Source organism: Oncorhynchus keta, chromosome 35, assembly GCF_023373465.1.
Source record: "Oncorhynchus keta strain PuntledgeMale-10-30-2019 chromosome 35, Oket_V2, whole genome shotgun sequence".
Classification (NCBI taxonomy): Eukaryota; Metazoa; Chordata; class Actinopteri; order Salmoniformes; family Salmonidae; genus Oncorhynchus; species Oncorhynchus keta.
In genome coordinates, this window is record NC_068455.1 from 6,786,023 (window position 1) to 6,799,888 (window position 13,866).

At 50.7% G+C, this 13,866-nt stretch overlaps 1 protein-coding gene across 1 annotated transcript in view; it reads right to left on the bottom strand.

Annotated features, from left to right (window-relative positions):
- Window positions 1-13,866, bottom strand: part of LOC118377506 (mitogen-activated protein kinase kinase kinase kinase 5-like) — a 172,245-nt gene that overhangs the window by 35,648 nt on the left and 122,731 nt on the right. The gene's annotated exons all lie outside the window — the stretch shown is intronic.

Sequence of the window (13,866 nt, forward strand, 5' to 3'; positions counted from 1 at the left end):
CACAGACAGTTATGACAGCTCACAGACAGTTATGACCGCTCACAGACAGTTATGACAGCTCACAGACAGTTATGACCGCTCACAGACAGTTATGACCGCTCACAGACAGTTATGACCGCTCACAGACAGTTATGACAGCTCACAGACAGTTATGACAGCTCACAGACAGTTATGACAGCTCACAGACAGTTATGACAGCTCACAGACAGTTATGACAGCTCACAGACAGTTATGACAGCTCACAGACAGTTATGACAGCTCACAGACAGTTATGACCGCTCACAGACAGTTATGACCGCTCACAGACAGTTATGACCGCTCACAGACAGTTATGACAGCTCACAGACAGTTATGACAGCTCACAGACAGTTATGACAGCTCACAGACAGTTATGACAGCTCACAGACAGTTATGACAGCTCACAGACAGTTATGACCGCTCACAGACAGTTATGACCGCTCACAGACAGTTATGACAGCTCATGACAGCTCACAGACAGCTATGACCGCTCACAGACAGCTATGACCGCTCACAGACAGTCATGACCGCTCACAGACAGTTATGACCGCTCACAGACAGTTATGACAGCTCACAGGCAGCTATGACAGCTCACAGACAGTTATGACCGCTCACAGACAGTTATGACCGCTCACAGACAGTTATGACAGCTCAGACAGTGACCCCAGACCGTGACCCCAGACAGTTATGACAGCTCAGACAGTGACCCCAGACCGTGACCCCAGACAGTTATGACAGCTCAGACAGTGACCCCATCGTGACCCCAGACAGTTATGACAGCTCACAGACAGTTATGACAGCTCACAGACAGTGACCCCAGACCGTGACCCCAGACAGTTATGACCGCTCACAGACAGTTATGACCGCTCACAGACAGTTATGACCGCTCACAGACAGTTATGACCGCTCACAGACAGTTATGACAGCTCACAGACAGTTATGACCGCTCACAGACAGTTATGACCGCTCACAGACAGTTATGACCGCTCACAGACAGTTATGACCGCTCACAGACAGTTATGACCGCTCACAGACAGTTATGACAGCTCACAGACAGTTATGACAGCTCACAGACAGTTATGACCGCTCACAGACAGTTATGACAGCTCACAGACAGCTATGACAGCTCACAGACAGCTATGACAGCTCACAGACAGTTATGACAGCTCACAGACAGTGACCCCAGACCGTGACCCCAGACAGTTATGACCGCTCACAGACAGTTATGACCGCTCACAGACAGTTATGACGGCTCACAGACAGTTATGACGGCTCACAGACAGTTATGACAGCTCACAGACAGTTATGACAGCTCACAGACAGTTATGACAGCTCACAGACAGCTATGACAGCTCACAGACAGTTATGACCGCTCACAGACAGTTATGACCGCTCACAGACAGTTATGACCGCTCACAGACAGTTATGACCGCTCACAGACAGTTATGACCGCTCACAGACAGTTATGACCGCTCACAGACAGTTATGACCGCTCACAGACAGTTATGACCACTCACAGACAGTTATGACCGCTCACAGACAGTTATGACCACTCACAGACAGTTATGACAGCTCAATATATAGGAATAGGGTCACTATATAGGGAATAGGGGCCTCAGACTCATGGAGACGGGTCACTATATAGGGAATAGGGGCCTCAGACTCATGGAGACGGGTCACTATATAGGGAATAGGGGCCTCAGACTCATTGAGACGGGTCACTATATAGGGAATAGGGGCCTCAGACTCATGGTGACGTGTCACTATATAGGGAATAGGGGCCTCAGACTCATGGAGACGTGTCACTATATAGGGAATAGGGGCCTCAGACTCATGGAGACGGGTCACTATATAGAGAATAGGGGCCTCAGACTCATGGAGACGGGTCACTATATAGGGAATAGGGGCCTCAGACTCATGGAGACGGGTCACTATATAGGGAATAGGGGCCTCAGACTCATGGAGACGGGTCACTATATAGGGAATAGGGGCCTCAGACTCATGGAGACGGGTCACTATATAGGGAATAGGGGCCTCAGACTCATGGAGACGTGTCACTATATAGGGAATAGGGGCCTCAGACTCATGGAGACGTGTCACTATATAGGGAATAGGGGCCTCAGACTCATGGAGACGGGTCACTATATAGGGAATAGGGGCCTCAGACTCATGGAGACGGGTCACTATATAGGGAATAGGGGCCTCAGACTCATGGAGACGGGTCACTATATAGGGAATAGGGGCCTCAGACTCATGGAGACGGGTCACTATATAGGGAATAGGGGCCTCAGACTCATGGAGACGGGTCACTATATAGGGAATAGGGGCCTCAGACTCATGGAGACGGGTCACTATATAGGGAATAGGGGTCTCAGACTCATGGATACGGGTCACTATATAGGGAATAGGGGCCTCAGACTCATGGAGACGGGTCACTATATAGGGAATAGGGGCCTCAGACTCATGGAGACGGGTCACTATATAGGGAATAGGGGCCTCAGACTCATGGAGACGGGTCACTATATAGGAATAGGGGCCTCAGACTCATGGAGACGGGTCACTATATAGAGAATAGGGGCCTCAGACTCATGGAGACGGGTCACTATATAGGGAATAGGGGCCTCAGACTCATGGAGACGTGTCACTATATAGAGAATAGGGGCCTCAGACTCATGGAGACGGGTCACTATATAGGGAATAGGGGTCTCAGACTCATGGAGACGGGTCACTATATAGAGAATAGGGGCCTCAGACTCATGGAGACGGGTCACTATATAGGGAATAGGGGCCTCAGACTCATGGAGACGGGTCACTATATAGGGAATAGGGGCCTCAGACTCATGGAGACGTGTCACTATATAGGGAATAGGGGCCTCAGACTCATGGAGACGGGTCACTATATAGGGAATAGGGGCCTCAGACTCATGGAGACGGGTCACTATATAGGGAATAGGGGCCTCAGACTCATGGAGACGGGTCACTATATAGGGAATAGGGGCCTCAGACTCATGGAGACGGGTCACTATATAGGGAATAGGGGCCTCAGACTCATGGAGACGGGTCACTATATAGGGAATAGGGGCCTCAGACTCATGGAGACGGGTCACTATATAGGGAATAGGGGTCTCAGACTCATGGAGACGTGTCACTATATAGGGAATAGGGGCCTCAGACTCATGGAGACGGGTCACTATATAGAGAATAGGGGCCTCAGACTCATGGAGACGGGTCACTATATAGGGAATAGGGGCCTCAGACTCATGGAGACGGGTCACTATATAGGAATAGGGGCCTCAGACTCATGGAGACGGGTCACTATATAGGAATAGGGGCCTCAGACTCATGGAGACGGGTCACTATATACGGAATAGGGGCCTCAGACTCATGGAGACGGGTCACTATATAGGGAATAGGGGCCTCAGACTCATGGAGACGGGTCACTATATAGGGAATAGGGGCCTCAGACTCATGGAGACGGGTCACTATATAGAGAATAGGGGTCTCAGACTCATGGAGACGGGTCACTATATAGGGAATAGGGGTCTCAGACTCATGGAGACGGGTCACTATATAGGGAATAGGGGCCTCAGACTCATGGAGACGGGTCACTATATAGGGAATAGGGGCCTCAGACTCATGGAGACGGGTCACTATATAGGGAATAGGGGTCTCAGACTCATGGAGACGGGTCACTATATAGGGAATAGGGGTCTCAGACTCATGGAGACGGGTCACTATATAGGGAATAGGGGCCTCAGACTCATGGAGACGGGTCACTATATAGAGAATAGGGGCCTCAGACTTATGGAGACGTGTCACTATATAGAGAATAGGGGCCTCAGACTCATGGAGACGTGTCACTATATAGAGAATAGGGGTCTCAGACTCATGGAGACGTGTCACTATATAGGGAATAGGGGCCTCAGACTCATGGAGACGGGTCACTATATAGGGAATAGGGGCCTCAGACTCATGGAGACGGGTCACTATATACGGAATAGGGGCCTCAGACTCATGGAGACGTGTCACTATATAGGGAATAGGGTCTCAGACTCATGGAGACGTGTCACTATATAGGGAATAGGGGTCTCAGACTCATGGAGACGGGTCACTATATAGAGAATAGGGGTCTCAGACTCATGGAGACGGGTCACTATATAGGGAATAGGGGCCTCAGACTCATGGAGACGGGTCACTATATAGGGAATAGGGGCCTCAGACTCATGGAGACGGGTCACTATATAGGGAATAGGGGCCTCAGACTCATGGAGACGGGTCACTATATAGGGAATAGGGGCCTCAGACTCATGGAGACGGGTCACTATATAGGGAATAGGGGCCTCAGACTCATGGAGACGGGTCACTATATAGGGAATAGGGGCCTCAGACTCATGGAGACGGGTCACTATATAGGAATAGGGGCCTCAGACTCATGGAGACGGGTCACTATATAGGGAATAGGGGCCTCAGACTCATGGAGACAGGTCACTATATAGAGAATAGGGGTCTCAGACTCATGGAGACGGGTCACTATATAGGGAATAGGGGCCTCAGACTCATGGAGACGGGTCACTATATACGGAATAGGGGTCTCAGACTCATGGAGACGGGTCACTATATAGAGAATAGGGGTCTCAGACTCATGGAGACGGGTCACTATATAGAGAATAGGGGCCTCAGACTCATGGAGACGGGTCACTATATAGGGAATAGGGGCCTCAGACTCATGGAGACGGGTCACTATATAGGGAATAGGGGTCTCAGACTCATGGTGACGTGTCACTATATAGGGAATAGGGGTCTCAGACTCATGGAGACGGGTCACTATATAGGGAATAGGGGTCTCAGACTCATGGAGACGTGTCACTATATAGGGAATAGGGGTCTCAGACTCATGGAGACGTGTCACTAATAGGGGCCTCAGACATGGAGACGGGTCACTATATAGGGAATAGGGGCCTCAGACTCATGGAGACGTGTCACTATATAGGGAATAGGGGCCTCAGACTCATGGAGACGGGTCACTATATAGGGAATAGGGGTCCTCAGACTCATGGAGACGTGTCACTATATAGGGAATAGGGGCCTCAGACACATGGAGACGGGTCACTATATAGGGAATAGGGGCCTCAGACACATGGAGACGGGTCACTATATAGGGAATAGGGGCCTCAGACTCATGGAGACGGGTCACTATATAGAGAATAGGGGCCTCAGACACATGGAGACGGGTCACTATATAGAGAATAGGGGTCTCAGACTCATGGAGACGGGTCACTATATAGGGAATAGGGGTCTCAGACTCATGGAGACGGGTCACTATATAGAGAATAGGGGCCTCAGACTCATGGAGACGGGTCACTATATAGGGAATAGGGGCCTCAGACTCATGGAGACGGGTCACTATATAGAGAATAGGGGCCTCAGACTCATGGAGACGGGTCACTATATAGGGAATAGGGGCCTCAGACACATGGAGACGTGTCACTATATAGGAATAGGGGCTCAGACTCATGGAGACGGGTCACTATATAGGGAATAGGGGCCTCAGACTCATGGAGACGGGTCACTATATAGGGAATAGGGGCCTCAGACTCATGGAGACGGGTCACTATATAGGGAATAGGGTCTCAGACTCATGGAGACGTGTCACTATATAGGGAATAGGGGCCTCAGACTCATGGAGACGGGTCACTATATAGGGAATAGGGGCCTCAGACTCATGGAGACGGGTCACTATATAGGGAATAGGGGTCTCAGACTCATGGAGACGGGTCACTATATAGGGAATAGGGGCCTCAGACTCATGGAGACGGGTCACTATATAGGAATAGGGGCCTCAGACTCATGGAGACGGGTCACTATATAGGGAATAGGGGCCTCAGACTCATGGAGACGGGTCACTATATAGGGAATAGGGGCCTCAGACTCATGGAGACGGGTCACTATATAGGGAATAGGGGCCTCAGACTCATGGAGACGGGTCACTATATAGGGAATAGGGGCCTCAGACTCATGGAGACGGGTCACTATATAGGAATAGGGGTCTCAGACTCATGGAGACGTGTCACTATATAGGGAATAGGGGCCTCAGACTCATGGAGACGGGTCACTATATAGGGAATAGGGGTCTCAGACTCATGGAGACGGGTCACTATATAGGGAATAGGGGCCTCAGACTCATGGAGACGGGTCACTATATAGGAATAGGGGCCTCAGACACATGGAGACGGGTCACTATATAGAGAATAGGGGTCTCAGACTCATGGAGACGGGTCACTATATAGGGAATAGGGGCCTCAGACTCATGGAGACGGGTCACTATATAGAGAATAGGGGCCTCAGACTCATGGAGACGGGTCACTATATAGGGAATAGGGGCCTCAGACTCATGGAGACGGGTCACTATATAGGGAATAGGGGCCTCAGACTCATGGAGACGGGTCACTATATAGGGAATAGGGGCCTCAGACTCATGGAGACGGGTCACTATATAGGGAATAGGGGCCTCAGACTCATGGAGACGGGTCACTATATAGGGAATAGGGGCCTCAGACTCATGGAGACGGGTCACTATATAGGGAATAGGGGCCTCAGACTCATGGAGACGGGTCACTATATAGGGAATAGGGGCCTCAGACTCATGGAGACGGGTCACTATATAGGGAATAGGGGCCTCAGACTCATGGAGACGGGTCACTATATAGGGAATAGGGGTCTCAGACTCATGGAGACGGGTCACTATATAGGGAATAGGGGCCTCAGACTCATGGAGACGGGTCACTATATAGGGAATAGGGGCCTCAGACTCATGGAGACGGGTCACTATATAGGGAATAGGGGCCTCAGACTCATGGAGACGGGTCACTATATAGGGAATAGGGGCCTCAGACTCATGGAGACGTGTCACTATATAGGGAATAGGGGCCTCAGACTCATGGAGACGGGTCACTATATAGGGAATAGGGGCCTCAGACTCATGGAGACGGGTCACTATATAGGGAATAGGGGTCTCAGACTCATGGAGACGGGTCACTATATAGGGAATAGGGGCCTCAGACTCATGGAGACGGGTCACTATATAGGGAATAGGGGTCTCAGACTCATGGAGACGGGTCACTATATAGGGAATAGGGGTCTCAGACTCATGGAGACGGGTCACTATATAGGGAATAGGGGTCTCAGACTCATGGAGACGGGTCACTATATAGGGAATAGGGGTCTCAGACTCATGGAGACGGGTCACTATATAGGGAATAGGGGTCTCAGACTCATGGAGACGGGTCACTATATAGAGAATAGGGGTCTCAGACTCATTGAGACGGGTCACTATATAGGGAATAGGGGTCTCAGACTCATGGAGACGGGTCACTATATAGGAATAGGGGTCTCAGACTCATTGAGACGGGTCACTATATAGGGAATAGGGGCCTCAGACTCATGGAGGGGTCACTCCTCAGACTCATGGAGACGGGTCACTATATAGGGAATAGGGGCCTCAGACTCATGGAGACGTGTCACTATATAGGGAATAGGGGCCTCAGACTCATGGAGACGGTCACTATATAGGAATAGGGGCCTCAGACTCATGGAGACGGGTCACTATATAGGGAATAGGGGCCTCAGACTCATGGAGACGGGTCACTATATAGGGAATAGGGGCCTCAGACTCATGGAGACGGTCACTATATAGGGAATAGGGGCCTCAGACTCATGGAGACGGGTCACTATATAGGGAATAGGGGCCTCAGACTCATGGAGACGGGTCACTATATAGGGAATAGGGGCCTCAGACTCATGGAGACGGGTCACTATATAGGAATAGGGGTCTCAGACTCATGGAGACGGGTCACTATATAGGGAATAGGGGCCTCAGACTCATGGAGACGGGTCACTATATAGGGAATAGGGGCCTCAGACTCATGGAGACGGGTCACTATATAGGGAATAGGGACCTCAGACTCATGGTGACGGGTCACTATATAGGAATAGGGACCTCAGACTCATGGAGACGGGTCACTATATAGGGAATAGGGGCCTCAGACTCATGGAGACGGGTCACTATATAGGGAATAGGGACCTCAGACTCATGGAGACGGGTCACTATATAGGGAATAGGGGTCTCAGACTCATGGAGACGGGTCACTATATAGGGAATAGGGACCTCAGACTCATGGTGACGGGTCACTATATAGGGAATAGGGGTCTCAGACTCATGGAGACGTGTCACTATATAGGGAATAGGGGCCTCAGACTCATGGAGACGGGTCACTATATAGGGAATAGGGGCCTCAGACTCATGGAGACGGGTCACTATATAGGGAATAGGGGCCTCAGACTCATGGAGACGGGTCACTATATAGGGAATAGGGGCCTCAGACTCATGGAGACGGGTCACTATATAGGGAATAGGGGTCTCAGACTCATGGAGACGGGTCACTATATAGGGAATAGGGGTCTCAGACTCATGGAGACGGGTCACTATATAGGGAATAGGGGTCTCAGACTCATGGAGACGGGTCACTATATAGGGAATAGGGGTCTCAGACTCATGGAGACGGGTCACTATATAGGGAATAGGGGCCTCAGACTCATGGAGACGGGTCACTATATAGGGAATAGGGGTCTCAGACTCATGGAGACGGGTCACTATATAGGGAATAGGGGTCTCAGACTCATGGAGACGGGTCACTATATAGAGAATAGGGGCCTCAGACTCATGGAGACGGGTCACTATATAGGGAATAGGGGCCTCAGACTCATGGAGACGGGTCACTATATAGGGAATAGGGGCCTCAGACTCATGGAGACGGGTCACTATATAGGGAATAGGGGTCTCAGACTCATGGAGACGGGTCACTATATAGGGAATAGGGGCCTCAGACTCATGGTGACGTGTCACTATATAGGGAATAGGGGTCTCAGACTCATGGAGACGGGTCACTATATAGGGAATAGGGGCCTCAGACTCATGGTGACGGGTCACTATATAGAGAATAGGGGCCTCAGACATGGAGACGGGTCACTATATAGAGAATAGGGGTCTCAGACTCATGGAGACGTGTCACTATATAGGGAATAGGGGCCTCAGACACATGGAGACGTGTCACTATATAGAGAATAGGGGCCTCAGACACATGGAGACGGGTCACTATATAGGGAATAGGGGCCTCAGACTCATGGAGACGGGTCACTATATAGGGAATAGGGGCCTCAGACTCATTGAGACGGGTCACTATATAGGAATAGGGGCCTCAGACTCATGGAGACGGGTCACTATATAGGGAATAGGGGCCTCAGACTCATGGAGACGGGTCACTATATAGGGAATAGGGGCCTCAGACTCATGGAGACGGGTCACTATATAGGGAATAGGGGCCTCAGACTCATGGAGACGGGTCACTATATAGGGAATAGGGGCCTCAGACTCATGGAGACGGGTCACTATATAGGGAATAGGGGCCTCAGACTCATGGAGACGGGTCACTATATAGGGAATAGGGGCCTCAGACTCATGGAGACGGGTCACTATATAGGGAATAGGGGTCTCAGACTCATGGAGACGGGTCACTATATAGGGAATAGGGGCCTCAGACTCATGGAGACGTGTCACTATATAGGGAATAGGGGTCTCAGACTCATGGAGACGTGTCACTATATAGGGAATAGGGGCCTCAGACTCATGGAGACGTGTCACTATATAGGGAATAGGGGCCTCAGACTCATGGAGACGGGTCACTATATAGGGAATAGGGGCCTCAGACTCATGGAGACGGGTCACTATATAGGGAATAGGGGCCTCAGACTCATGGAGACGGTCACTATATAGGGAATAGGGGCCTCAGACTCATGGAGACGGGTCACTATATAGGGAATAGGGGCCTCAGACTCATGGAGACGGGTCACTATATAGGGAATAGGGGTCTCAGACTCATGGAGACGGGTCACTATATAGGGAATAGGGGCCTCAGACTCATGGAGACGGGTCACTATATAGGGAATAGGGGTCTCAGACTCATGGAGACGGGTCACTATATAGGAATAGGGGTCTCAGACTCATGGAGACGTGTCACTATATAGGGAACAGGGGTCTCAGACTCATGGAGACGGGTCACTATATAGGGAATAGGGGTCTCAGACTCATGGAGACGGGTCACTATATAGGAATAGGGGTCTCAGACACATGGAGACGGGTCACTATATAGAGAATAGGGGTCTCAGACTCATTGAGACGGGTCACTATATAGGGAATAGGGGTCTCAGACTCATGGAGACGGGTCACTATATAGGGAATAGGGCTCTCAGACTCATGGAGACGGGTCACTATATAGAGAATAGGGGTCTCAGACTCATTGAGACGGGTCACTATATAGGGAATAGGGGCCTCAGACTCATGGAGACGGGTCACTATATAGGGAATAGGGGCCTCAGACTCATGGAGACGGGTCACTATATAGGGAATAGGGGCCTCAGACTCATGGAGACGTGTCACTATATAGGGAATAGGGGCCTCAGACTCATGGAGACGTGTCACTATATAGGGAATAGGGGCCTCAGACTCATGGAGACGGGTCACTATATAGGGAATAGGGGCCTCAGACTCATGGAGACGTGTCACTATATAGGGAATAGGGGCCTCAGACTCATGGAGACGTGTCACTATATAGGGAATAGGGGTCTCAGACTCATGGAGACGGGTCACTATATAGGGAATAGGGGTCTCAGACTCATGGAGACGGGTCACTATATAGAGAATAGGGGCCTCAGACTCATGGAGACGGGTCACTATATAGGGAATAGGGGCCTCAGACTCATGGTGACGGGTCACTATATAGGAATAGGGGCCTCAGACTCATGGTGACGGGTCACTATATAGGGAATAGGGGTCTCAGACTCATGGAGACGGGTCACTATATAGGGAATAGGGGCCTCAGACTCATGGAGACGGGTCACTATATAGGGAATAGGGGCCTCAGACTCATGGAGACGGGTCACTATATAGGGAATAGGGACCTCAGACTCATGGAGACGGGTCACTATATAGGGAATAGGGACCTCAGACTCATGGAGACGGGTCACTATATAGGGAATAGGGACCTCAGACTCATGGAGACGGGTCACTATATAGGGAATAGGGACCTCAGACTCATGGTGACGGGTCACTATATAGGGAATAGGGGTCTCAGACTCATGGAGACGGGTCACTATATAGGGAATAGGGACCTCAGACTCATGGAGACGGGTCACTATATAGGGAATAGGGACCTCAGACTCATGGAGACGGGTCACTATATAGGGAATAGGGGCCTCAGACTCATGGTGACGGGTCACTATATAGGGAATAGGGGTCTCAGACTCATGGAGACGGGTCACTATATAGGGAATAGGGGCCTCAGACTCATGGAGACGGGTCACTATATAGGGAATAGGGGCCTCAGACTCATGGAGACGGGTCACTATATAGGGAATAGGGGCCTCAGACTCATGGAGACGGGTCACTATATAGGGAATAGGGGCCTCAGACTCATGGAGACGGGTCACTATATAGGGAATAGGGTCTCAGACTCATGGAGACGGGTCACTATATAGGGAATAGGGGTCTCAGACTCATGGAGACGGGTCACTATATAGGGAATAGGGGTCTCAGACTCATGGAGACGGGTCACTATATAGGGAATAGGGGCCTCAGACTCATGGAGACGGGTCACTATATAGGGAATAGGGTCTCAGACTCATGGAGACGGGTCACTATATAGGGAATAGGGGTCTCAGACTCATGGAGACGTGTCACTATATAGGGAATAGGGGCCTCAGACTCATGGAGACGGGTCACTATATAGGGAATAGGGGCCTCAGACTCATGGAGACGGGTCACTATATAGGAATAGGGGTCTCAGACTCAGGGAGACGGGTCACTATATAGGGAATAGGGGCCTCAGACTCATGGAGACGTGTCACTATATAGGGAATAGGGGTCTCAGACTCATGGAGACGGGTCACTATATAGGGAATAGGGGCCTCAGACTCATGGAGACGGGTCACTATATAGGGAATAGGGGCCTCAGACTCATTGAGACGGGTCACTATATAGGAATAGGGGCCTCAGACTCATGGAGACGGGTCACTATATAGGGAATAGGGGCCTCAGACTCATGGAGACGGGTCACTATATAGGAATAGGGGCCTCAGACTCATTGAGACGGGTCACTATATAGGGAATAGGGGCCTCAGACTCATGGTGACGGGTCACTATAGGGAATAGGGGCCTCAGACTCATTGAGACGGGTCACTATATAGGGAATAGGGGCCTCAGACTCATGGAGACGGGTCACTATATAGGGAATAGGGGCCTCAGACTCATGGAGACGGGTCACTATATAGGGAATAGGGGCCTCAGACTCATGGAGACGGGTCACTATATAGGGAATAGGGGCCTCAGACTCATGGAGACGGGTCACTATATAGGGAATAGGGGTCTCAGACTCATGGAGACGGGTCACTATATAGGGAATAGGGGCCTCAGACTCATGGAGACGGGTCACTATATAGGGAATAGGGGCCTCAGACTCATGGAGACGGGTCACTATATAGGGAATAGGGGCCTCAGACTCATGGAGACGGGTCACTATATAGGGAATAGGGGCCTCAGACTCATGGAGACGGGTCACTATATAGGGAATAGGGGTCTCAGACTCAGGGAGACGGGTCACTATATAGGGAATAGGTGTCTCAGACTCAGGGATACGGGTCACTATATAGGGAATAGGGGCCTCAGACTCAGGGAGACGGGTCACTATATAGGGAATAGGGGTCTCAGACTCATGGAGACGGGTCACTATATAGGGAATAGGGGTCTCAGACTCATGGAGACGGGTCACTATATAGGGAATAGGGGTCTCAGACTCATGGAGACGGGTCACTATATAGGAATAGGGGTCTCAGACTCATGGAGACGGGTCACTATATAGGGAATAGGGGTCTCAGACTCATGGAGACGGGTCACTATATAGGGAATAGGGGTCTCAGACTCATGGAGACGGGTCACTATAGGGAATAGGGGTCTCAGACTCATGGAGACGTGTCACTATATAGGGAATAGGGGCCTCAGACTCATGGAGACGGGTCACTATATAGGGAATAGGGGCCTCAGACTCATGGAGACGGGTCACTATATAGGGAATAGGGGCCTCAGACTCATGGAGACGGGTCACTATATAGGGAATAGGGGCCTCAGACTCAGGAGACGGGTCACTATATAGGAATAGGGGTCTCAGACTCATGGAGACGGGTCACTATATAGGGAATAGGGGCCTCAGACTCATGGAGACGGGTCACTATATAGGGAATAGGGGCCTCAGACTCATGGAGACGGGTCACTATATAGGGAATAGGGGCCTCAGACTCATGGAGACGGGTCACTATATAGGGAATAGGGGCCTCAGACTCATGGAGACGTGTCACTATATAGGGAATAGGGTCTCAGACTCATGGAGACGGGTCACTATATAGAGAATAGGGGTCTCAGACTCATGGAGACGGGTCACTATATAGGGAATAGGGGCCTCAGACTCATGGAGACGGGTCACTATATAGGGAATAGGGGCCTCAGACACATGGTGACGGGTCACTATATAGAGAATAGGGGTCTCAGACTCATTGAGACGGGTCACTATATAGGGAATAGGGGCCTCAGACTCATGGAGACGGGTCACTATATAGGGAATAGGGGTCTCAGACTCATTGAGACGGGTCACTATATAGGGAATAGGGGCCTCAGACTCATGGAGACGGGTCACTATATAGGGAATAGGGGCCTCAGACTCATGGAGACGGGTCACTATATAGGGA